Source organism: Mobula hypostoma, chromosome 1, assembly GCF_963921235.1.
Source record: "Mobula hypostoma chromosome 1, sMobHyp1.1, whole genome shotgun sequence".
NCBI lineage: Eukaryota > Metazoa > Chordata > Chondrichthyes > Myliobatiformes > Myliobatidae > Mobula > Mobula hypostoma.
The window spans coordinates 22,443,901-22,469,927 of NC_086097.1; the positions used below are offsets into that span (position 1 = coordinate 22,443,901).

The 26,027-nt window shown below is 42.0% G+C and overlaps 1 protein-coding gene across 24 annotated transcripts in view; it reads left to right on the plus strand.

The window, feature by feature from the left end:
• The first annotated feature begins 421 nt into the window (after positions 1-421).
• Positions 422-26,027, plus strand: part of nrxn3a (neurexin 3a) — a 2,332,164-nt gene continuing 2,306,558 nt past the window's right edge. For 23 of the 24 annotated variants that reach the window (XR_010017469.1, XR_010017470.1, XR_010017471.1 and 20 more), the window contains exon 1: positions 422-739. The gene's annotated coding sequence lies outside the window, so the exon portion shown is untranslated. Of the gene's footprint in view, positions 740-2,754; positions 2,866-26,027 lie in introns of those variants that run through there. The other variant, XM_063044600.1, reaches the window with a different exon arrangement.

Here is a 26,027-nt window from a genome sequence, read left to right on the forward strand (position 1 = left end):
CAGATGAGGAAGAATTTCTTTAGCCAGAGGGTGGTGAATCTGTGGAATTCATTGCCTGGGACGGCTGTGCTGGACAAGTCATTGAGTATACTTAAAGCGGAGGTCGATCGGTCTTTGATTAGTAAGGGCATCAAAAGTTACGGGAAGAAAGCAGGAGAATGAAGTTGACAGGGACAATAAATCAGTCATGGGGGAACGGCGGGGCAAAATCGATGAATGGCCTGATTCTGCTCCTTTCTGATGATCTCATGGTCTATCTACCCGCCCCCCCCCCATGTCACGATTTCAGTCGAATGCAAACTCCTGAATTACTCTATCGCCATCGGTTCCATTGCGGACGCTCGCTGTCTGTCTCGGTCCTTACAGTCGAAATTAAAAAGGCCGTTTCCTTTTTAAATGGTGCGGTTGGTGGTGTGAAGGGCGGGGTTTCGGGGCTGTTCCTCTTGAGGTTGGCTCGCCTGATGAGAGGTTTTGCCATTAACCGGAGTACCAGAGAAAGGGGAGAGAGACAGACAGACGGAGCGCCGTGACGTGCGGAATCCGCAGCAGAAATAGGGATGATTATATTTTTAAGCTGAACTGTTCAGCATCTCTGGTGGCTGGGGATCAAAGCTACCTACATACCGGTGCATCCATCGCTGCAGCCCTCTTGGGACTCTAATCTCACTGCCGAAAGGATTTAAGCTAAGGGGATCGTATTGGATTTGTTTGTGTGTGTGTTCGGGACAAGACTTGCAAGGTAGGATTTCTTACGTTTGGCAACGGAAGAAATACTCCTTCACGTGTCTCTTTATGTTTGTGTTGTCTGATATCTTATAATTCAGAGGCACTGTAAATCAACGCCGGCTTTGACTTACATTGCATGCAGAGTGAATAAGGATGGACGACGCCTAATGGGTCATCGAGGAGAGAGGACAGCCCGGCCGTAAAAGTTGTGATATCTACATCTATGTTCGGTTTCCCAAACGTGGTGCATGTTATTGTCAAATGAAAGCAAACAAGGCTGCGGGTGCTGGAAATTTGAAATTAAAACGGGGGATGCTGGAAGTGAGGAACGTTTGTGGAGAGAGAGAGAGAGAGACGACAGAGTTAGATGTTTCAGGTCAATGAACTTCCGTCTTATACATTCGTCGGCACGGGCTGTTTGTTAGCATGGAGGAGAGAGTCTTTTGGAAATATAGTGGACAGGGTGTCGGAAACCCCATGCTCCCTGTCCACGGGCTCAACTGCTCCTCGCACGGGAGGGTGAAGGGGATGTGGAGACGAGCAAGTGTTTGCAATGAAGTCCGGTGACTTTGACATTTTCAAAATTAAAAGGCAGAGTTTGCAGCTTCTTGTAATGTGTTTTTTAAAATAACGATTATGTGGGTGAAATAAGGCGAAGCGCGATTTAAGAGGCATTATTTGACTGAAATAGTGTTGAGGGTGAACCGTCTCTCGCCTCCCCCCCCCCCATCCTCAAACGCGTACTCAATCCTCTCGATTTTTCGCTGTTGGCGCTGAGGCGTCTTTGCTACCTTAGCGGCTCCAGCCCAAAGATCCGAACTGGCTGAAATCGCGCCTTCATTAGTGATAAACCTCCCTCATATCGATCAGAACCGCGAGTCGTACAAAAGCGTGTTGAAGGAGGGGTTGGAAACCGCTTTAGTTAGCCCTTTAAAGATGTGAACATTGGCAGGAGGGTAGGATTTTATGTCCGGGGGAAGAATGGATGAGCTGTAGTGATTTTCCTTCGAGCAGAGGTGGCTGGGAGTTTAGTGTACCGAAATGCGGGAAATTAAGAGAAGACTAAATGAGGGGGGGGGGGCTATTTCTCTTGGCAGTAATGGGCGTATGTATATGTGAGTGGGGTGGGGTGCAATAGAGCAGGTTTAAAGTATTTGGCATAAGTGTTGGTGTCATTTTCTAATCAGGCGGTTGAGTATGGGGGGGGGGAGGTCTGCATCTCATAGTCTGGAACAAGAGCAGCGGCAGAAAACTACATCACATTGAAGAAAGTACTTGCTTGAGCACCTGATTTGCGATCACCGACCACGAGCTAAGAATTAGGGCTAATAGCTATTTTCTGCTGTTGGCCTCATCGCGACGGGCCAAATAGTCTCTTTGTCGGTTTCTTTGTTGGCTATCGCTGGGACTGTAAAGACCCAGAATATGCTGTCGATTTTTATTTTAGGTATAGTGTTCAACGACATATAGTGTTCAAAATCAATTCTGATGGAGGACTCGATCAGTTTTTGTTTGCACACTCGAAAGTTACAGTTGTTGCTGCAAGGTTGGTACTTGCAGCTCACCGCAACTGTAATATGCTCTTCATCCCTTATTGTTACTTTTCAATTGCTTGCAAACTTGGGTACTGTAGGGTAAATATGCATTTATGGCTCATTCTCAATCACACACTCGAATGGTACTTTTTCAATGACCGGCGACTTCTAAAACGCTGTTAAATTAGAACGTACTTGAAATATGTTCAGTATAAGCACGTGTGTGCGAACATTGCGGTAAGTCGCCCCGATATGAATACTGTACATAAAACTCCAGGTGAAATGCACAGCGTTGGAGAGTTCTGTTTCCATGAATAGTCTTCTTGCCCTCTTCTGCAATTTTTTAAAATTATATTTCAACACCACAATTATGCGGAGTCTATGGAAACATAAAAAAAAGATAAGCACCAGCCTCAGGCGAGACACTTTGCGCATTCTCTCGGCGCAAGGAGCTGTTAACATCTTTAAATGGTCTCCTGCTCCTCTGGGATCTCACCCATTCCGAGGTCCACGCATGCTACGTCTGCTGTGACCACCAACCCCGGTGCGACCGAATTTATTCAATACATCCTTGAACAATGGCAATGCAAGCTGGAGCTAATTTGTAAGCTTTAAAAGAATATTTAGTAAATGTATTTATAGGAACGATATTGCAGCGCCCTGAGAACGGGGAAACAATGGGAACAGTTATTTGCCCTTGCAAATGTTGTGAGTTTATTACCTGAGTGCATTCTACTTTTCTGACCCAAGGTTGCTGAAAGGTGGATTTTTAGAATATGGTAAGCAGAAATAGGCATTCCGACTAGACGACAAACTACGAGAATATACGGCTTGTAGTCTTCAATTGCGAATCTGTGTATTGGCCATGTTCAGTCAAGTGCTCTCGTACCATCTGGAGAGGTTTAAATTCTCCGTATTTATCTTTTTCGTCGTTTTAAATCAGATTGTTTTGCAAATGCCGATTATTAATCGGGGAGGGGAGGAACACGTGGACCGGTTTACCATTGAAATAAATCCAGATTTTAGCGAATATTTGACCAGTCTTGGCCGGCATGTTACTTCAGCATCGCATTATATGAAAATATTGCGCCTATCTTTTCACTGAGGGGGACATTTCACAATTCGCCCGGTGTTTTATTTAATGCAACACAACTAACAGAACCCGTTTCCAGAAGATTCGTCAAATCGTTGAAGCATAACTTTTTTTAAAGTGACATAAGTATAAAAGGGGGTTATGCGCTCAGATACTGGTGAGCTAAATATAAAATATGGTTATTTAACATAAAACATTTTCAGCAAATGTTCGTTTCCACCAGCGAAATATGGACAGTTGTTGATCTAATTTGATACGCATTTCTCGAATTGCACAAACATTACCAAATGAAGGCGATTGCATTTCAAGAAAAAGAGATGGAGAAAAGCCATCGCCGATTTCCCTCTAACTACGGGGGGGGAAGGGGAATATCAGGTCAGTCAGTGAGCAATCCCACGTCTTTTCAGACACCTTTTCGCTATTTGAGTGGGTCGAGAAATGTATTTCTCTGTGAAATACAATAAACGCATACAGTGATTAAGAGAAGTTGGGGGTAGAGGGATGGGTTGGGGTGGCGGGGGTGAAGAAGTTCATTTTTGATCTTACCGGAGTGCACTTGCACATTCGTCCTTTGCAAATTGTTAGTCAATAATATTATCGGTGTGCTAATGTGAGGTGCGCATATCTAGTCTGAACACTCGCTATCGCTGTGTCAGTTCGGAGTTCGAGCGTCAGGCCGAAGAACATAACAACTGGGGTTTAATGTCCCGAGTATAGGAGCTTTAAAGGTGTTTTTTTTTCGTTTAAGAATACAACACGATATGTTAATGGAAATCTATGCAAATATTTGCATCCCTGCATTAATGATATTATATTAGCGCTTTGAAAGAATATTTTCCAACCTTCAATGTCACTGTAAAGTGGAGAGGAGGGAAACCCGATACATTTCTCCATTTAATGCAGATGTAGAAAAGGCTTGAAGAGGATTATCGTCTTTTTAATTGCATTGCTTTATTTTTGGATCTTTTTCCTAAATATAAATAAGGTGGGTGGGACAAGTTGGGAGGTAGTGGGCGAGCTCCAGAAATTGGGGCCGGGCGCCTTGTTTATGATCTTTCTGCGAGCGCGCGGCAGAAGCGAGAGCCTTGGTTGAGACGGTGGGGGGGGGGGTGTACGCATGCGCGCGGCGCCCGCGGGAGGCGCGTGGCGGATGAAAGGAAGGGGCCGCGCGGCACGCGCTCCGGGTTAGGCGGCTCGTGGGCGGCGCGAGGGACCGCTGGAGGCCCTGGGGTCTCGACGCCCACGGTCTGCGAGTCATACGTGACAGGCGCGGCTCTGCCTCGGCGTTAATTTTAAAGATCGGAACACAGCAAAACCCGAAGTAAAATTATTTCAAAAAATAGATGTGATCTATGGAAACTCCATCGCCTCATAAATTGCTTCGAGACTAAAGAGTCAAGATTTCGGGCTGAGATCTCTCACTAGAAATTTGAACTGTTCACTTTCCTCCATAGATGCTACCTGACCCGCTGAGTTCCTCCAGCATTTTCTGTGTACTGACTCTGAAAATAAACAAAGATTGACTTTAATCTAGCTGCTTAAAACAGACTTGTACCTATGTACCTATGCACAAATTTAGTTCGTTGTGATACTGAAGTGCCTAAGAATATCCTGTATATTTATTCACTTTAGAATCTGATGTAAAAAAAATGTTTAGATTATATTTGTCTCCAGCTCCAGTGCAACTAACATGGCTGACCACAAGAAAATTATTTTAAGATTAAAGCCCACAATTTTAGTGATTGTCATTGAGGGCTGTGAGCACTTAGAACAAAATTAATGTTGACTAGCAAACTCAAATCATAAACAATTTGCTGGAGTAACTCACTGGGTCAAGCAGTGGGGGTTGGAAAAGGAGTGGATGTGGAATTATAATAGAAGTTTCAGGTCAAAACCTGTATAAAATATCCACAGTGAGTATTGTGTTCAATTCTGTTTGCCTCAATATTGGATGGATGTGGAAGCTTTGGAGAGGGCACAGAAGAGATTTACCAGGATGCTGTCTGGACTAGAGAGCATGCTGTATTGGGATAGGTTGATCAAACTAGGGCTTTTCTCTTTGGAGTTAAGGAGGATGAGAGGTGACTTAATAAAAGTGTAGAATATGATCAGAGACACAGGTCGAATGGACAGTCAGAGACTTTTCCCCAGGGCGGAATTGACTAATACATCAGGGCATAATTTTAAGGCAATTGGAGGAAAGTATAGGGGGATGTGAGAGGTAAGTTCTTTACACAGAGAGTGATGGTTGTGTGACATGAAATCAAGCTTAGAATAGATGTAATCAGAAATCCACTTGTTCTTAAAGAAATCTTTGGTGGAGGACACTTTTCCATGAATGGTAAAATGGTGAATGCTCTGCCAGGGGTGATGGAGGCAGATACATTGTTGACATATAAGAAACTTAGATAGGCACATAGATGATATAAAAATAGAGCACTATGTAGGAGGGATGCGTTAGTTTGATTTTAGAGTAGGTTGAAAGGTCAGCATAACATTGTGGGCTGAGGGGACTGAACTGTGCTGTAATCTTCTATGAATCAGGATGGTCCTACTGCTGCATTTTGACAGGAAATGATGTTAGCTACTTCCCCCCAGATGGTGCTTGACACACCATTTTCCTCCAGCAGATCGTTGCTCCAGAATCTGGTATCTGTAGTTTCTTGTGTCTCCAGGGAACTGAAGTTATTAGAAATGGAAAGGTAGACTGAATATTTGGTGTTTCTCAGGGATGAAGATATTCCCCCAACAGCATTACTAGTCATTGTTCTATCTTCTTTTATATATGTATTAATTTGGAACTGATCATTTTGTGCTGCATAGTATGGGTGGATCCAAATTCCCCAGCAGCATGATTGGAGTGCCTTTCAGTGCAAAATTATGTAATAGCACACCAGGTGGTGACAGAGAGTTTAGAAATTCAACAGGAAAATGTACAGCCTCATCAATGTCTGTCAATAGTCTTGTATCATACAATTTGTCTGGGTAGCTTCAAGAGAAGATCTTCATTCATAGCTAGTGCTGATTTATTTTATTAGAGTTAAGTTTGCTCTTTCATACAACCATTGGTAATTCAAATAGAGCTGAGTGACATTTGGGGAAATGGCTTGCTTCCGATCCTGAAATGATGTAACAATTCAGCCCAAGGCTTTCATCAAAATTGTTCCTGTTATGTCTTTAGGTTTATTGGATGCATATTCTTTTGTAAATGGATTACCTGTCAAATGTGATCACATTTTAGTTTTCAAGTATAATCATTGAACATTTTCTCAAATATATTTCAATTCATCGGTTGTAGCACCTTGTCGAACTATTGGTAGCATTTGTCAACAATCTCCAGCTAGCACTAGAGTAACACCTACCCTTATCTGGAGAGACAAGAGTCTGAAGTAGTTGGAATTTGGAACAGCAGACAATCTGCTGGAGGAGCAGCCTATCAAGCAGTAACTGTGAAGGGAAAGGATTTCAGATCGAAACCCTGCATCAGTAAACTTGCTTCTTTCTCTTGGATATATTTGCTTAGCTGGTTTAAAGCTAGATTTTCTCTTTGTAGTTCAGATAAATCAGAACTACTTAGCCCAGTTCCACCCAAAATTTTAATACCTCAGAAGCACATTGGAACAAAATCTCAGCAATATTCAGCAGGGAAAATTAAAATTTGGCCCACTGTGGGCAATGGATGGAATTCTACAGTGGGTTTAGTAAAAAATAAAAGGCTGGTGCATATCCTCATGCAAAATTTCAGACTTCTAGGTTGTTGGATCATCGAGTAACGTGCAGGACACATGGACATTCTGTTACAAACAAGAGAAAGTCTGCTGTTGCTGGAAATCAAAGTTCCACATACAAAATGTTGGAGTGACTTAGCAAGCCAGGCAGCATCTATGCGAAAGAGTAAATAGTGTATGTTTTGGCCGAGACCTATCAGGACATTCTATTATGTAACTTCAAATTTCCAGCTGCTTCCGTTCTCTTTTTAATACTTTTACAAACATATAGAGTCTGAGAGCCTTCAGACTGGGCCTTCAGCCCTTCTAGTCCATACTGAACTGTTATTCTGATGAGTCTCATTGACACACAACCGGTCCTTAGCCCTCTAGGCCCCTTCCATCTATGTACTTATCCAAAGTTCTCTTAAATGTTATGATAACTCACATCTACCACTTCTGCTGTTGGCTTGTTCCACACTCACGCCAACTACTGAGAGAAGAAATTCCCCCTTAGGTTCCCCTTAAATATTTCACCGTTAACCTATGTTCTTCAGTTCTAGTCCCACCCAACCTCAGTGGAAAAAGCCTACTTGCATTTACGATATTTTTACCTCTCATAATTCTGTACACCTCTACCAAATCTCCCCTCATTCTCCTGCACTCCAGGGAATAAATTCCTAACCTATTCGACCTTTTCCTGTAACTCAGGTCCTCAAGATTCAGCAATATCTTTTATAAATTTTCTGTGTACTCTTCCAATCTTAGTATATGTTTCCTGCATAGGTGACCAGAACTGCAGCCGGTACTCCAATTTGACATTAACAACATCTTGTACAACTTCAGCAGAACATCCCAACTCCTGTACTCAGTACTCTGATTTATGAAGGCCAATGTGCCAAAATATCTGTCTATGGCCCAGTCGATTGTAAGTGTGATGCCATTTTCAAGGAAATATGGATATGTATTCCTTACATGATTCATATCAAAGCTAATGCCATGCCACATAAAGAGATATTAAAGCTAATAACCAAAACTTCTAATTAAGGGGGAAGATGTTAAGAATGTCTAAAGCAGAAAAGCCCAGTGGAGAGATCTAGTTTTATTTAAGAATACAATTTGGTAATTGTTCTAAACATTGTAATAATTGCATCAGGGATTTTAGTGTTTGGGAAAAGTATTTCCCAGTCTCTGATGTAACTGCAAAGTGGAAAAGTTTACTTACTTTACCATATTTGTTTATTTAGTGCATTTTTGGGGGGAAGAAGATGGCAGGTTTTTTTTTGCAGAAGAATAATGTATTCTTAATTGGAATTGTCACTTGAGGCTCCCTGGAATTTTTTGTTCAGTTGCATGGTTTCAGAGGAAAATGATGTTTTTAAAATCAAGAGCAAATGTTTTTTGTTTTGGAACAGAAATAGACTAACCAGGTCCTAAGGCGTGTTCTCCCAATCAACATTGGCTAATCCTCTCACTCACCTAGATTAGCTCCAGAGTCCTTAATATTGTTATTTAAAAAAAAGAATCAGAATCAGATTTAATATCACCGGCATATGTCATGAAATTTGTTAGTTTTATGACAGCAGTACATTGAAATCCATGATAAATAAATATAGAGAAAAAAACTGAGTTACATTAAGTGTATGTATATATGTCTATTAAATAGTTAAGTCAAATTAAGTAGAGCAAAATAACAGAATTAAAAAAGTAGTGAGGTGGTGTTCATGGGTTTAAAGTCCATTTGGAAATCTGATTTCAGATGGGAAGAAGCTATTCCTGAATTCCTGAGAATGTACCTCCAGGCTTCTGTATCTCCTTCCTGAGGGTAACAGTTTGAAGAGGGCATGCCCTGGGTGGTGGGAATCCTTAGTGATGATCTTACAAGTTTCTGCAACTTATTTCGATCTTGTGCAGAATACTAGGTTAATATTTTGTAGGACTTCTCATGAGGAAAGCCTGGACACTTCATTTAGCTTTACGTAGATTGGAACAATCCTTGAGCAGTTGGAAAAGTTACGTGAAAGCTTTTTGTTCAGGCAACCCAATCTAATAGTCTAGCTTTTTATTCAGGCAACCTAATTTAGTCAATCTAAGCAATGCTCCTGCCTGAATAATACACTTCAAATTTATTTTAGATGCTTGGACAATATTGTAACAAAATGGAAAGTTTAAGAAACCACTGTGTGAAATTTATTGTCAATGTATTTTTTCTGAAAATATTATTCTGACTAAATAACGGGACTCTTTCTTTTGAAACCCCTCAAAGAAGCTGTTATTTTCGGTGAATCCTTTCATTAAGCCTGTAAGACTGTGATACTAACCCCTCTAAGGCAGCTAGCTGGAAACCCATTGGAGTCCTGTCAACTACAGTGGCTCACTGTGATGTTTCATATTTAAGAATGGTTCGCAGGTGGATTTTGCCATAGTTTATAGGCTGCATTCAAGTACCCAAGGAGAAAGAAGAGGAATTTAAATAATACTTTGCATTTATGTAGCAACTTTCACAATGCTCCAAGCTCAGAAAGGTTACAGAACAGTAGGAGCTGAAGTCTCTGCAAGCTTGTCACAGAAGCAACAATGCTAGAATGGAAAAATATGGAAAAATAATATTTCTATTCTATCATTGTTGGCCTTGTTGACATTAATATCAATATTACATCTTGGTGAGAAATAGAAAAGGATGAACCCTACCTGTAATTAATGGCTTCTTTGTCTCTGATATTTAACTTTGACAAATGGTTATGGATCACATAGCTAATATAAACATTTATCAATGTTTTTTGGGCCACTCCAACTCAATATACAATGAGTGATTGATAAGTTCGTGGCCTAAGTTAGAAGGAGTAAATTTTAGAAAGCCTAGCACAGCGGTCCCCAACCACCGGCCCGCGGACCGGTGCCAGGCCGCAAAGCATATGCTACCGGGCCGCGAGGAAATGATATGATTTGGCGATATGAGTCAGCTGCACTTTTCCTCATTCCCTGTCGCGCACTGTTGAGCTTGAACGCACGCGAGGTTATTACCCACGTGTCATCTATGTCAGCGCGGGAAAAAGATCAAATCCTCGAGCTTGCAAATGACGGTGGGCTGAAACGTATGTTTGACATAACATCTCTGCCGGCATTCCAGATCAAAGTCAAGGCTAAATATCCTGAGATAGCCATGAAAGCATTGAAAATGTTGCTTCCATTTCCAACATTTCTCTGCAATGAATGCAACGAAAACTAAATTGCGGAATAGACTGGACATAAGGAACTCCCTTCGAGTATCGCTGTCTCCCATCACCCCTCGATGGCACCGTCTTGTTGCAGGGAAACAAGCCCAGGGCTCCCATTGATTCAGCGATATTGGTGTGTTGCAATGATTTTATATGTTCATACGGGGAAAATATGTGCTGTGTGTTTAATATCCAAACGTTACTTAAAATGTTATGATGCTATTGACTTATATAACATATAACAATTACAGCACGGAAACAGGCCATCTCTGCCCTTCTAGTCTGTGCCGAACGCTACTCTCACCTAGTTGCACCGACCTGCACTCAGCCCATAACCCTCCATTCCTTTGCTGTCCGTATACCTATCCAATTTTTCTTTAAATGATAATATCAAACCTGCCTCTACCACTTCTACTGGAAGTTCGTTCAACACTTACTTCAAGCTCCCCTGTCCTCCCCTGATAATTGACGTATCACTACATTCATGCGAGGAAAATATGCGCTGTGTGTTTAATATTAAATTCGTTAGATAAACCCTTTCAGAAATGAAATTGAGTGTATTAGCCACTTATCACCTATATTCCGGTCGTGATTAACACCCCCCCCCGAACAAAATTGCCGAAAACAATTTGCAGAAAAAATTGGCATGTACACGCATGTGCACACAGATGCCCGCGCAAGGCTTCATGGTCATAGTAGTCTTTCTCTGGGTAAACACAACGTATTTGACTGCTACTCTTGTCCGTTGACAACCCTACCCCCCCCCCCCGCCCCCCGGTTGGCCGGTCCAGCTGGGGTGATTGATAAGTTCGTGGCCTAAGGTAGAAGGAGATGAGTTATACAGTTCTCGTTACATGTACATACAGTTCAACTCTTTGAGTGAAAATGCAGAAAGTTTGAAGTTTCTCCTCATCGGCTTCTACCTTAGGGAACAAACTTATCAATCACCCCTGCTGTGGACCACTTCTGGAGGTCCAAGACGCTGACTTCTACAAAGAAGGGATCCGTATGCTCCATGACCGCTGGAATAAGTGGGTAAGTGTAGGAAAAAATAAATGTGCTAGGTTTTCTAAAATTGACTCCTTCTACCTTAGGCCACGAACTTATCAATCACCCCTGGTAAATTTTGTTGCGTTGCTGATTGTATAATGTGGTTAGTCAATATATTTTAAGCCTATAAAATGAAATATATTGGCAAATATTTGCTTGAAATTTAATTACTTGAATATTGATGCATATCAACAAAATGACAAGTAGATATTGTTATAGTGATCAATAATAGAAGATACAATTATGACCATATCATATATTCAGAAATCATTCATTTGTATCAGAAGAGATGGATACAGGAACAGAAATTAGAAAAAAGTGCTTCCTCTTTTGAAAGTATAGCCATTGGTTTCTCTCCTGCATTACAGGAAATTTACTATTATTGGTGACTTGACCATGTGAAATCAATGTAGCTGGAAGCAGCGAAAGACTTGAGGATATTTTTTCAAGCAATATGACAAAATGGAATAAAGATGTTTGATATTTCTTCCGGTGAAATGACTGCACTGATATTTCGAGGCAAAGTTTTCAGGTGGTTATCATAAGATATGGCTACTGTTGTGTATAACTTGTTGCTTTTGTCCCTTTGGCATAAAATAAGTTTTGAAATATTGTGGTTTTTCCTTTTGTACTACCTTGATGTACTTACGTTTGGAGTGATCTATCTAGACGGCATGCAAAACGATACTTACGGCAATTATTAAAACAATTACCAATTAGTTACAAATATCAGTTACTATAGTAACTTGAGGGTATCGGAATGCTCGAGGCTACAGCTATTTTATACCTAGTATCAAACTGATAGCCTAGTATCTGGGCATGAAGTTACCTCAGGTATGAATATTAAAGTCATCATTCAGTTTCATATTGCTTGAAAATTTCTTCTGCTGCACCTAGATTGCAGTGTGGAAATGGGCATGAAAAGAATTTTGGTGTTCTGTGACAGGCATTGGAATGATCTCTTAAAAATATGTTGAGAGCATTACTCAAGCCTAGGTTGTTCTTAGACCCAGTTACTCACAGTAGTGCATCCTGCTTCTAGTCAGTAAATGGTCAATTCTCTTTTGCCCCGTGGTCAGATCCTTAAGACATCTTCAGTGACATTATCCTTAGCATTCATCTTTGTCCTTAAGTATAAAACCAGGAATGCTGTTGGTGAGAGCCATCTGGAGCAACTCAGTGGGCTGAGCAGCATCTGTGGACATAAAGAATTGTTGATAAACACAATATATTCTGCAGATGCTGAAAATCTTGTGCAACATACACAAAATCCTGGAGGAACTCAGGAGGTCAGGCAATATCTATGGAGTAAACAGTCAACATTTAAGGCTGAGACCTTAAATGGATTCTGTTCTCAGGGTGTTGCAGCATTGATGCAGCATTGCCATGCATGTGTAATGGAATTCAATGGCCAGACTCTCCCAGAACACAGAAAGTTTCTTTGACTCCTGAAATGTGTCATGAAAAGGTGGTCATTTGGATTTGTTTACAGGGCCTATAAAAGATGTTCACCCCCTCCTCCTGGAAGTTTTCATATTTTATTGTTTTACAGCATTGAATCACAGTGGATTTAATTTGGCTTTTTTTGACACTGGTCAAAAGAGAAGACTCTTTCATGTCTTAGTGAAAACAAATTTCTACAAATTGGTCTAAATTTATTACAATTATTAAACACAAAATAATTGATTGCCTAATTACTCACCCCCTTCTAGTCAGTATTTGGTAGGTACACCTTTGGCAGCAATTGCAGCCTTGAGTCTGTGGATAAGTCCTTATCAGCTTTGCACATCTGGACACTGCAATTTTCCCCCATTCGTCTTTACAAAACTGCTCAACCTCTGTCAGATTGCATGGGGATCGTGAGTAAACAGCCCTTTTCACATCCAGCCACAAATTCTCAATTGGTTTGAGGTCTGGACTCTGACTTAGCCACTCCAGGACATCAACTTTGTTTTTAAGCCATTCCTGTGTAGCTTTGGCTTTATGCTTGGGGTAATTAGCTTGCTGGAAAACAAAAGTTCTCCCAAGATGCAGTTCTTTTGCAGACTGCATCAGGTTTTCCTCCAGGATTTCCCTGTATTTATTTTACCCTCTACCTTCACAAGCCTTCCAGAGCCTGCTGCAGTGGAGCATCCTCAGAACATGATGTTGTGACCACCATGCTTCATGGTAGGGATCACAAGCAAAAGAAAATCTGCAGATGCTGGAAATCCAAGCAATACACACAAAATGCTGGAGTAACTCAGCAGACCAGGTAGCATCTACGGAAAAGATTATTGTCGACGTTTCAGGCCGAAACCCTTTGGCAGGATTGGAGGAAAAAAGTTGAGGAAGATATTTAAAAGGTGGGGGAGGGGTGGGAGAAACACAAGGTGATAGGTGGATCCTGAAAAGGGAGGGATGAAAGAGTTTGGAACTTGATAGGTGAAAGAGACAGAAGGCCAAGGAAGAAAGAAAAAGGGGGATGAGCACCAGAGGGAGTTGATGGATGGACAAGGAGATAAGGTGAGAGTGGAAAAGGGGGATGGGAAATGGTGAGGGAGGGTGGTGGAGGGCATTACCAGAAGCTCGAGGGATCGATGTTCATGTCATCAGGTTGAAGGCTACTCAAATTAAATATAAGGTGTTATTCGTCCAACCTAAGTGTAGCCACGCCATGACAGTGGAGGAAGTCATGGATAGACATATCGGATTGGAAATGGGAAGTAGAATTAAAATGGGTGGCTGCATTTGCTGCTCTTGATGTGGCCTTTTCTACATTGGTGAGACCAGCTTCAGATTAGACAGCTACTTTGTTGAGCACTCAACTTAGCATGCCATGATTACTAGCCATTTTAACTCTCCTTCCCTTTCTCAGAATGACCTGCCTGCCTTTGGGCTCCTCCATTGTCAATGTGAGGCTAAATGCAAACTGGGAGGATTGTATCCCATATTCTGCCTGAGTAGTTTACAACCTGATGGCATGAATATTGAATTCTCCACTTTCAGATAACCTTGTCTTTTTATTCAATAGTTCAATAGTTCCATTTAATATCAGAGAAATGTATACAATATACAACCTGAAATTCTTATTCTTCACAGACATCCACAAAAACAGAAGAGTGCCCCAAAGAATGAGTGACAGTAAAAATGCTGGACCCCAAAGCTCCCCTACTCCTCCCATGCACAGGCAACAACAGAGCATCAACCCTCCCCTCCCCCTCTTACTTCAACAAAAAAATTGCATCAGCACCATCCAGTGACTAAGCAAGCAATAGCAAAACCCCCAAGAAAGACCAGGACCTGCAGTACAAGAAAAACAAATCATTCTCCTACTCTTTGCAATTCTGTCTGCTCTCCACCCTTCCAGCCTCCCTATCACCCTCTTTCATCCCTCCTCTATTCACTGCATCGGACCACCATCCACTCACGCCTTCCACTGGAACCCTTATTGTTCCCATCCCTTTAGTTGGCTCCATGTCCACTTTCCTTCTGAGATTCCACCATCTGCAGTCCTTCGTTGTCTCCATCCATCACCTTACAGCCTCTGTTGCTACTTTGAACCTTCCCGTATTTCACCTCTCCTCACCTACATCCACCTTTCACTTGCTAGCTCTAGCTCCACCCCTTTCACCTCACTTGAGACTCAGTGAGCCGAATAGCATTATGTTGCTCCTATGTCCGGAGAGCCTCTTAATACTCACCATCTCCCCTCTGTCTTTCAGTCCAGATGAAGAGTCTGACCCAAAATGTCGACTGTTCATTTCCCTCCAGAGATGCTGCAAGACCCATGTAGTTCAAGAGGGCAAGTTCAACAGACAGAACAGGCAGGAGCATTGACCACTTCCTCTGGCGTCTCATTACCACAACCCACTGTGTAATGAAGTTACCTCTCAGATCTTTTTTTAACTTTCTCCCGTGTTATCTTGTATCCATGCCCTCTAGTTTTGACCATAAGACCATAGGACATAGGAGTGGCTTCAGGCTGTTTGGCCCATCAAGTGTCCTCAGCCATTCCATCATGACTGATTTATTATCCCTCTCAACCCCATTCCCCTGCCTTCTCCCCGTAACCTTTGCCACCCATGCTCAGCAAGAATATATCAATCTGTGCTTTAAATATACCCAATGACATTGCTTCTACAGCCGTCTTTAGCAATGAATTCCATGGATTCACCACCTCTGGCTAAAGAAATTCCTCCTAATCTCTGTTCTAAAGGGATGTCCTATTTTGAGACTGTACCTGCTGGTCCTAGATTTCCCCATGACCAGAATTTTTCTCTCCACATCCATTCTATTTAGACTTTTCAGTATTTGATAGGTTTCAATGAGATCCCACCTCATTCTTCTAAACCGCAGTGAGTACCGGCCCAGAGCCATCAAATACTTCTCATACATTTGATTCGTGGAATTGTTCCCATGAACCTCCTCTGGACACTCTCCAATGCCAGCACATCCTTCCTTTGATAAGGGCCCCAAAACTGCTCATAATACTCCGTGTGGTCCGACCAATTCCTTATAAAGCCTCAGCATTACATTTTTGCTTTTATATTCTAGTCTTCTCGAAATGAGTGCTAACATTGCATTTGCTTTCCTTACCACCAACTCAATCTGCAAGTTTGCAGGAACATTGCGGGAATCCTGCACTAAGACTTCCTAGTCCTTTTGCACCTCTGATTTCTGAGCTTTCTCCCCTGTTTAGAAAATATTTTACATCTTTATTGCTTCTACCAAAGTGCATGACCATAAACTTCCCTGCATCATAATCTACCTGCCACTTCTTTGCCCATTCTGCTAATCTGTCCAGATCCTTTTGCAGACTCCCTGCTTCCTCAACACTACCTGCCCCTCCATCTACCTTCATATTGTCCACTAACTTGGCCATAAAGCCATCAATTCTGTCATCCAAATTATTGACATGTTTCATGAAAAGAAGCGATCCCAACACACTGGTCACCAGCAGCCAAATGTTCCCCTTTGTTCCCACTTCTTGCTTCCTGTCGGTCAGCCAATCTTCCTACCCATGCTAGGATCTTTTCTTTATTGCCATAGGCTCTAATTTTGTTCAGCAACCTCATATGTGGTACCTTGTCAAAGGCTTTCTGAAAATCCAGGTAAACAACATCCACTGACTCTCCTTTGTCTATCCTGTCTGTTATTTCTTCAAAAAAGCCCAACAGATTTGTCAGGCAAAATTTCTCCTCAAGGAAACCATGCTGACTTTGGCCTATTTTGTTATATGCCTCAAAATACCCTGAACTCTCATCTTTAATGGACTCCAACATCTTTGTAAACAACAGGAATTCTGCAGATGCTGGAAATTCAAGCAACACACATAAAAGTTCCTGGTGAACGCAGCAGGCCAGGCAGCATCTCTAGGAAGAGGTGCAGTCGTCGTTTCAGGCCGAGACCCTTCGTCAGGACTAACTGAAGGAAGAGTGAGTAAGGGATTTGAAAGTTGGAGGGGGAGGGGGAGATCCAAAATGATAGGAGAAGACAGGAGGGGGAGGGATGGAGCCAAGAGCTGGACAGGTGATAGGCAAAAGGGATACGAAAGGATCATGGGACAGGAGGTCTGGGAAGAAAGACAAGGGGGGGGGACCCAGAGGATGGGTCCTCCCCCTCGTACCCCATCTGTTACTTATTTTTATACATACATTCTTTCTCTCACTCTCCTTTTTCTCCCTCTGTCCCTCTGAATATACCCCTTGCCCATCCTCTGGGTTCCCCCCCCCTTGTCTTTCTTCCTGGACCTCCTGTCCCATGATCCTCTCGTATCCCTTTTGCCTATCACCTGTCCAGCTCTTGGCTCCATCCCTCCCCCTCCTGTCTTCTCCTATCATTTTGGATCTCCCCCTCCCCCTCCAACTTTCAAATCCCTTACTCACTCTTCCTTCAGTTAGTCCTGACGAAGGGTCTCGGCCTGAAACGTCGACTGCACCTCTTCCTAGAGATGCTGCCTGGCCTGTTGCGTTCACCAGCAACTTTTATGTGTGTTGCTCCAACATCTTTGTAATCACTTGTCAGACTAACTGGCTTATAATTTCTTTTCTTCTGCCTCCCTCACTTGCAATTTTCCAGTCCTCCAGAACCATTCAAGAATCTAGTGATTCTTGAAAGATCACTGCTAATGCCTTCACAATCTCTTCAGCTAACTCTTTCAGAACCCTTGGGTGTAATCCATCTGGTCTACCTTCAGACTTCTCAGCTTCCTAAGCATCTTCTCTTTAGTAATAGCAACTACACTCACTTCTTCCCTCAACACACTTGAATTTATGGAATACTGCTTGTGGTTTCCAAGTGATGACTGGTGCAGAATACTTAGTAAGTTCCTCCAGCATTTCTTTGTCCCCATTGTTTGCCTTAGTTTTACTCTAGATGTATCTGAAAAAGCTTTCGATATCCTATTTTATATTATTGGCCTGCTTACACTCATATTTATCATTTCTTCCCTTATTGCCTTTTTAATTTCCTCCTGTTGGTTTTTAAAAGCTTCCCAATTTTCTAGGTTCCCACAAATTTTTGCTATATTGTATACCCTCTCTTTTGCTTTTATGCTGTCTTTGACTTCCCTTATCAGCCATGGCTGCTTTATCTTCCTTTTACAATACTACTTTTGCACTTTCAAACCCTGGGGAAGACTAACCATGCATCGTATCCAAAACACCTCATGATTTCCTAAACTCCTATGAGGCCAACCTTCATTTTATATTCTGAGTAATAAAGTGTGGGCAACTTCTTCCTATAACTCAGGCCCTCTGGTCCAAACAGCATCCTGTAATTCCCTTCTGCACCACCTCCAGTTTGACAATGTCCTTCTGATAACAGGGTGACTGATAGTGTACACAATACACTAAGTGGTCTCACTAGTGACTTGTATAACTAAAACAATGTCTCTAATCATAAACTTTATGTCATGACTGATGTATTCTAAACACTTTCTTCACCACCCTGTCTACTAATACAGCTGCTTTCAGCAAACTGTGCACTTGTACTCCCACGTCCCTTTTTTTCCTTTGTGAAGGGATACAATTTGTTCGGTGCCCTGCTATTCACTGCATAGGCCCTACCTGGTCTGAATGTCCAAATTGTATCCACTCACATTATATAAATTGGAGACCATTTTCCATTAATTTCCCTAACTGATTAGGACCTCTTTGTAATCAACCTCATTATCAACATGACTTCCTCCCCCCCCACCACCAGTATAGTATCATTGACAAACTTGCTAATTGTGCCATGTACAGTCATATCCAAATCATTTACATAAATGATGAATAATGATAGTCTCAACACTGACCCCTTGAGGCACACCACCAGCCACAGGCCTCCAGTCAGACAGTCAACCTTCAACCATCAGCCTCTGCTTCCTATCATTGAGCCAATTCTGAATGCATCTCACTATCTCTCTTTCCCCATCCCAGGCTGAATCCTATGCAATCCAACCTTCCAGATCAGCCTACCGTGCAGGACCTTGTCAGGTGTCTTACTAGAGTACATTCACTCTCCTACCTTCATCTACTACTTAGTTACATCTTCAAAAAACTCCAAAAGATTCATCAGACATTTTCTACCTGTGTCACTGGTACCAACATGTACAACAACCTCTGGCTACTCACCCTCTCCCCTTGAGAACCTTCTGCAACTGATCAGGGACTACCTTAACCTTGGCACTCAGAAGACAGCATAACATTATGGTTTATTGCTTGCAGCCACAGAATCTCCTGTTTGTGCCCCTACCTATCGAATATCTATAGCTCTCTGTGTCTACAGCCTGCCCTACTATGCATGCATCAGGTGCTATCATGATTCTCTGACTGATGGTGTTACTCTCCTCTGGAAGGATGTCTGCCCAAATAGTATCCAACATTTTATGTGTTATTGAGAGGAATGGCCACAGGTGAATCCTGCACTCTCTCCCTTCCCCTTCTCTCAGTGGTCAACCAACTACCTGTCACCTTTAGTGACCACTTCACAAAAGCTCCTATCTGCGATGCTCCTGTGTGAATCCATCTGCTGCTCCCACCACTTTGCAAAGTAGTGGATAGTAAATATTACCTAGTGTTTTGAAGCACCTTCCGTCAAATTTGCCTCAGTATCCTCAAATGGCATAGATGATCATTTGGGCTTGGAGAAATTTGGGGGTAGATGTCAAACACTTATAACATAGCCCTTTGGCCCATGATGTCTGCCGACCTTTTAACCTACTCAAACAATAATCTAACCCTTCCCTCCTACTTAGCCCTCTAGTTTTCCATCATCCATGTGCCTATCTAAGAGTTTTTTAGATTCCCCAATGTATCTGCCTTTAACACCACCCCTGGTAACACATCCACCATTATCTGTGATGAAAAGAACTAACTTCTGATTGTCCTCCACTCATCTTAAAATTAAGGTTAGTCAAGTCTGACCCAGAGACAAGTGATATTAGTGTCCGAGTGGGACACATCCTGGAAATGATTCCTGGTTGGGTTAGGAAAAAGAAAGCTCCAGGGGATTTGAGTATAAATAAGGTTCAGATTGGCTATGATCAGGCTGAATTTGGATGGAGAATTAATTGTATATGCCAACAGATGTCTACAGCATTAGCAGCCAAAGATGGTGGTTGGAGTGGAAATGGGATGGATATTTGAAGTGACAGGGATCTGGAAGCCTTTTTTTTCACTTTTGCAAACTGAATGAAGGTTTCTGATACAGCTTAGAGCCAGGCTAGTTCCCTTGGCTACACCATTTATTTGCTGTAAATGAGTGGAGTTAAAGGAGAAACTGTGCAGTATGTGATCATTCAGTCAAGGGGAACTGATTGGTCCTTCCTCCTGTCTATCTTTTTGCCTTCCAAACAGGCTATTCCCTCTCTATTTACTCTTCCTGATTTTTCTCTGCCAATCTCTACTCCCCTTCTCATGGTATATGTCCATTACCTTGCCTTCCCACCTTCAATAACCCCAAAAGCTCTTTTCATGTGAAGGATTGACCTTCTGCTAATTGAAAGTGAAAATGATGGAGCCATTAAACAGGTCAAGCAGCATCTGTAGAGAAATAGAGTTATTGTTTCAGGTTGAAGACACTTCATCTGAATTAATTTATTGCAGGGGTTCCCAGCCTGTGGTCAAGGATCCCTTAGTCCATGGCGTAAATAGTTTGGGAAACCCTGCTTTATTGGTACTTCTTTGTTTTGTGATGAAAATGAAGTTTTACTGTATGCTGTAGATCACTTAAATTGGGGGGTGGGGGGCAGTGATCTGATAATTGAGATCTATACAACAATACAGCATGATACTGACCTTTCAGTCCATAATCTTGTGCCTGCCTTTTAAACTCCTCTGAGATCAATTTAACCCTTCCCTCCTACATAACCCTCAATTTTTCTATCATTCATGTGGCTATCTAAGAGTTTCTTAAACGTTGCTAATGTATCTGCTTGTACTATACCCCCGTTAGGGTGTTCCATGCAGCCAATTATTTTACCACTCACCGAAAAGTATCCTCAACCAAAGATTTCTTAAAAGCTAGAATGTGAACTTGCAATTATATCTATTCTGAGCTTCTTGATTTCCGAAGCAACCACCACTCTCTGTGTAAAGAACTTGCCTCTGACATCTGCCCCATACTTTCCTCCAATCACTTTAAAATTATGCCCTTTGTATTAGCCATTTCTGCCATTTTCTGGCTATCCACTCAATCTACGTGTGCTTCTTATCATCTTGTACATCTCTCTTCCTCCTTTACTCCAAAGGGAAAAACCTTAGCTCTCTCAATCTAGCCGCATAAGACACCTTCTCTAATACAGGCAGCATCCTGGCAAAGCTGTTCTGCACCCTCTCTAAACCTTCGATGAGAAGCTTCTGTTGGTGGGGATCAACCATGGATGTGGCATCCTAGCAGTCTCGATACACAAGCCTGGGCAGTACAATATGGAGAGTAACCTGTTGCCCATTCAGCAAGCTCCCCTCCTCCAAGCATCTGATGAACCCAAAGGAACGGCAGAGACCAATACAGTTTTGCACCAGCAGCATTGCAGAAATTGCCAGTCAGTGTTTAAGTCAATGTAAGACTGCCTCTAGACTTCTCCCTCGAGATTTATTCCTGAAGCCTTCCCCATGAGTGGGTATAGCCACAAGGCAGTGTAGGTTTGTGATCAGAGTTTTCCTTCTAGATGAGCTGTCAACTATGGCTGATGAACCCAATCTGCCCAAGATGACTGATTTTAGGGCATCAGTAACCTGCTTTTGCCCCTTCTCCTGTCAGTAGAAATGGTTCCACTGGGCTTAGTAGCTAAGCCATATGTGAGGCCAGAAGCTGGACTTGATTTTCAGAGGCTATTTAAGGTGCACGCCATTGGGAGCATTTAGCAGGTGTCCATTACTACCCCAACTATAACAACCTTCAGGAACCTCTAAAGCTTCCATGTTCTTCCTATAATGAGAACTGAGCTGTAACATTACCTCGTGGCTCTTGAGCTCAATCTGCTGTATAATGAAGGCTAACATACTATATGCTTTCTTAACCACCCTATTAACATGTGCGGCAAGTTGGAAATGTGAAATTGTCCGTTTTATAAGGTAAAATAACCAGAAAGCATATCATTAAATTCTGAGGGATCACAGCATTCTAATGAATCTGAGTTTTCCAATGGATGATTCTCAGAAAGCCAGTAAGTAGGTTCAGTAAGTAGTTAGGAAAGCAAACAATGCTGTTGTTCAGTAGGTCAAGCAGCCGCAGTGGGGAGAGAAACAGAGTAGGCATTTTACATCAGGGACCCTTACTCAAGTTGCATTAAGGTTTAGAGATGGAGAAGGAGTTGAGAGAACAGTCAGTAATAGAGGAAGGATGGCAAATGAAATGTTAGCACTTATCTTGAGAGGACTAAAATATAAAAGCAAGGAAATAATACTGAGGCTAAGGCGCTGGTCAGACCACACGTTGTGAGCACTTTTGGGCCTCTTTTCCAAGAAAGGATACGCTGGCATTGGAGTGACTCCAGAGGAGATTAAAGAGAATGATGCTAGGAAAGAAAGGATTAATGTATGAGGAGCATTTGATGGTTCTCAACTGGTGATTGCTGGAATTTTGAAAAAAGGAGGAACTCATTGAAACCTATTGAATATTGAAAGGCCTTGACAGAGTGAATGTGGAGAGGATGTTTCCTGTGGTGCGAGAGGTGCAGACCTGAGAGCACCGCTCCAGAATACAAGGACCACCCTTGAGAACAGAGATGAATCAGAATCAGAATCAGGTTTATTATTATCGGCATGTGTTGCGAAATTTGTGAACTTAGCAGCAGCAGTTCAATGCAATACATAATCTAGAAGAAAATAAATAAATTACTGTGTGTGTGTGTGTATATGTGTGTGTGTATATGTGTGTGTGTATATATATACACACATACACATATTGAATAGATTAAAAATCATGCAAAAACAGAAAAAATAGATATTTAAGAAGTGAGGTAGTGTTCACATGTTCAATGTCCATTTAGGAATCGGATGGCAGAGGGGAAGAAGCTGTTCCTGAATTGCTGAGTGTGTGCCTTCAGGCTTCTGATGGTAACAGTGAGAAAAGGGCATGTCCTGGGTGCTGGAGGTCCTTAATAATAGACACTGCCTTTCTGAGACACCGCTCCTAGAAGATCTCCTGGGTACTTTGTAGGCTCGTATCCAAGATGGGGCTGACTAAATTTACGAACCTCTGCAGCTTCTTTTGGTCCCGTGCAGTAGTCCCTCCCCCATACCAGACAGTGATGCAGCCTGTCAGAATGTTCTCCACGATACATTACAGAAGTTTTTGAGTGTATTTGTTGACATGCCAAATCTCTTCAAACTCCTAATGAAGTATAGTCGCTGTCTTGTCTTCTTTACAGCTGCATCGATATGTTGGGACCAGGTTAGGTCCTCAGAGATCTTGATACCCAGGAACTTGAAACTGCTCACTCTCTCCACTTCTGATCCCTCTATGAGGGTTGATATGTGTTCCTTCGTCCTACCCTTACTGAAGTCCACATTCAGCTCTTTCGTCTTACTGATGTTGAGTGCCAGGTTGTTGCTGTGGCACCACTCCACTAGTTGGTATATCTCACTCTTGTACGTTCTCTCATCTCCATCTGAGATTCTACCAACAATGGTTGTTATCATCAGTGTATTTATAGATGGTATTTAATCTATGCCTAGCTACACAGTCTTGATATATAGTGAGTAGAGCAGTGAGCTAAGCACACAGCCCTGAGGTGCACCAGTGTTGATCGTCAGTGAGGAGGAGATGTTATCACCAATCTGCACAGATTGTGGTCTTCCGGTTAGGAATTTGAGGATCCAATTGCAGAGGGAGGTATAGAGGCCCAGGTTCTGTAACTTATCAATCAGGATTGTGGGAATGATTGTGTTAAATGCTGAGCTATAGTTGATGAACGGCATCCTGACATAGGTGTTTGTATTGTCCAGGTGGTCTAAGGCCTAAGGGATAAGAGGAATTTGTTTAGCTAGAGAGTGGTGAATTTGTGGAATTCATTGCCATAGACAACTGTGGGTGCCAAGTCATTGTACATTTAAAGCAGAGGTTGATAGGTTCTTGATTAGTAAGAGTGTCAAAGTTTACAGCAAGAAAGCAGGAAATTAGGGTTGAGGGAAACAATAAATCAGCCATGACAGAATGGGAGAGCAGTTTCGATCGACAAAATGGCAGAATTCTGCTCCTGTTTTATGTCTTATCATTTCATAGGTGAAATGCCTTTGATAGGTGGTTACAGATCAAAACTGATCAAATTGTTTGTTTACACCTAGTTACTATACATTTTGTGAGCCTCCCCTCATTTTTTAACCCTCTCTTCACGATATGGCTTCTTTCAATCTGTTATTTTTTTTATTAGATAATCTTAAATGTAGTTGTTACCTTGACAGCTTCAGTGAAAGGTCCTTAACCTGAAACAACATCTCAGTTTCGTTTTCCCTGGAACTGTCGGACTTACTGTGTACTTCCATGTTTTCTGTTTTTTGTCTCAGATTTCGAGCATCTGCAATATCTTGCTCCAAGGGGAATTGATTGATAAAATATGGAGGACGTTTCCTTTGTATAGGCCAGTGACAAGAACATTTCTGGAGTACTCTATGTATTGGTTTCCTTGTTTAAGGAAAGATGTTAATACTTTGTCAGCAGTTCAGTGGATGTTTACTGGGTTAGAACGAGGAACACTACAGCACATTGCAGGTCTTATAATCCATGATGTTGTGCTAACCTTTTAACCCACTTGAAGATAAATCTAACCCTTCTCTCCTACAAATTCCTCTATTTTTCTATCATCCATGTGCCTATTTCAGAGTTTCTTAAATGCCCCTAATGTATCTCTCTCCACCACCAGGGTGTTCCACATACCCGCCACATTTAGTGTTTAAAAAAAGCTTACCTCTGACATCCACCCCTGTACTTTGCTCCAATCACCGTAAAATTATGCCTCTTCTTATTAGCCATTTCTGCACTAGGGAATAAATCTCTGGCTATCCATCTGGGTTGTCTTATAAGGAAAAGATGAATGGATTCGGCTTGTAGCCACTAGTGGTTAGAACAGCAGGAGGGGATGTGATTGAAACATGTGAGACATTGAGGGACTTTGATGTGGGGAGTACTGGTTTATTATTGTCATATGTACTAAGATACAGTGAAAAGCTTCTCTTACATACTTTTTATAGAGACAAAATCATTACGTTGTGGTAGAACCTCATCTTATGGGAGAATCTGTAGCTAGGGATCATTAAAAATAGGATGTTATCCATTTACAAAAAAGATTGTGAATTGTTGAAGCACTCTACCTCCCAAGGGCGGAGAAGTATAATTTTTGAATATTTTCAAGGCAGAGGTGGATAGAATCATGATAAGATTTAAATAGATTTAATGATTTTTAAAGATGAGCTTTATTTGTCAATGAACACCGAAACATTGTAACATACAGTGAAGTGCGTCAATGACCAACACCATCCAGGGATGAGCTGGGGAAAGCCCACTAGTATCGTCATGCTTCTGGTGCCAGCATAGCGTGCCCACAACTCACTAGCCTAATCCGTACATGTCTGGAATGTGGGGGAAGTCGGAGCATCCATAGGAAACCCACTCAGTCAATTTCTCCCTGAGCCCCAATCGGTGATCGCTGGTGCTGTAGAGCAATTACGCTAATCCCTATGCGACTGTGCCACCCAAAAGGGGAGTGGAAGCATAGTTTTTGAATAGTTTTGAGGCATGGGAAGTTTTGGGCCTGCCCTGGCTGTTCTGGGCTTTGTGTCTGAGAGCTTGGCGATGTTCTGCTCTACTGTGTGATGAACTGAGGCTGAGGCTGAGGCTGTGGCCTGCTCTAGCTGCTCCAGGTTTCATGTCTATGGACTCACTTTCGTTCTGAATGCAGTTGCTTGCTTTTGTTGTTTGCATGATTTGTGTTTTTCGTCACTGTCCGTGCACTGGGCGTTTGTTGGTTTTTTTAATGAGTTCTTTTGGGTTTCAAGTTTTGCGGCTGCCTGTAAGGAGGCAAATCTCAAGATTGTATAACGTGTGCATACTTTGTTAATAAATGTACTTTGAACATTGTGAAAAGTTACCATTGGTAACTAGAAAAGCTGAGTAGAGAATATAATCAAATTAAAAATCTAATTTGATGGTAATCTAAATTCAAAGAGCCAAGTGGCCAACTCTTTGTTTTTAATTTGTGTGCTTATGATACCACATTTGGTGATCACAATGC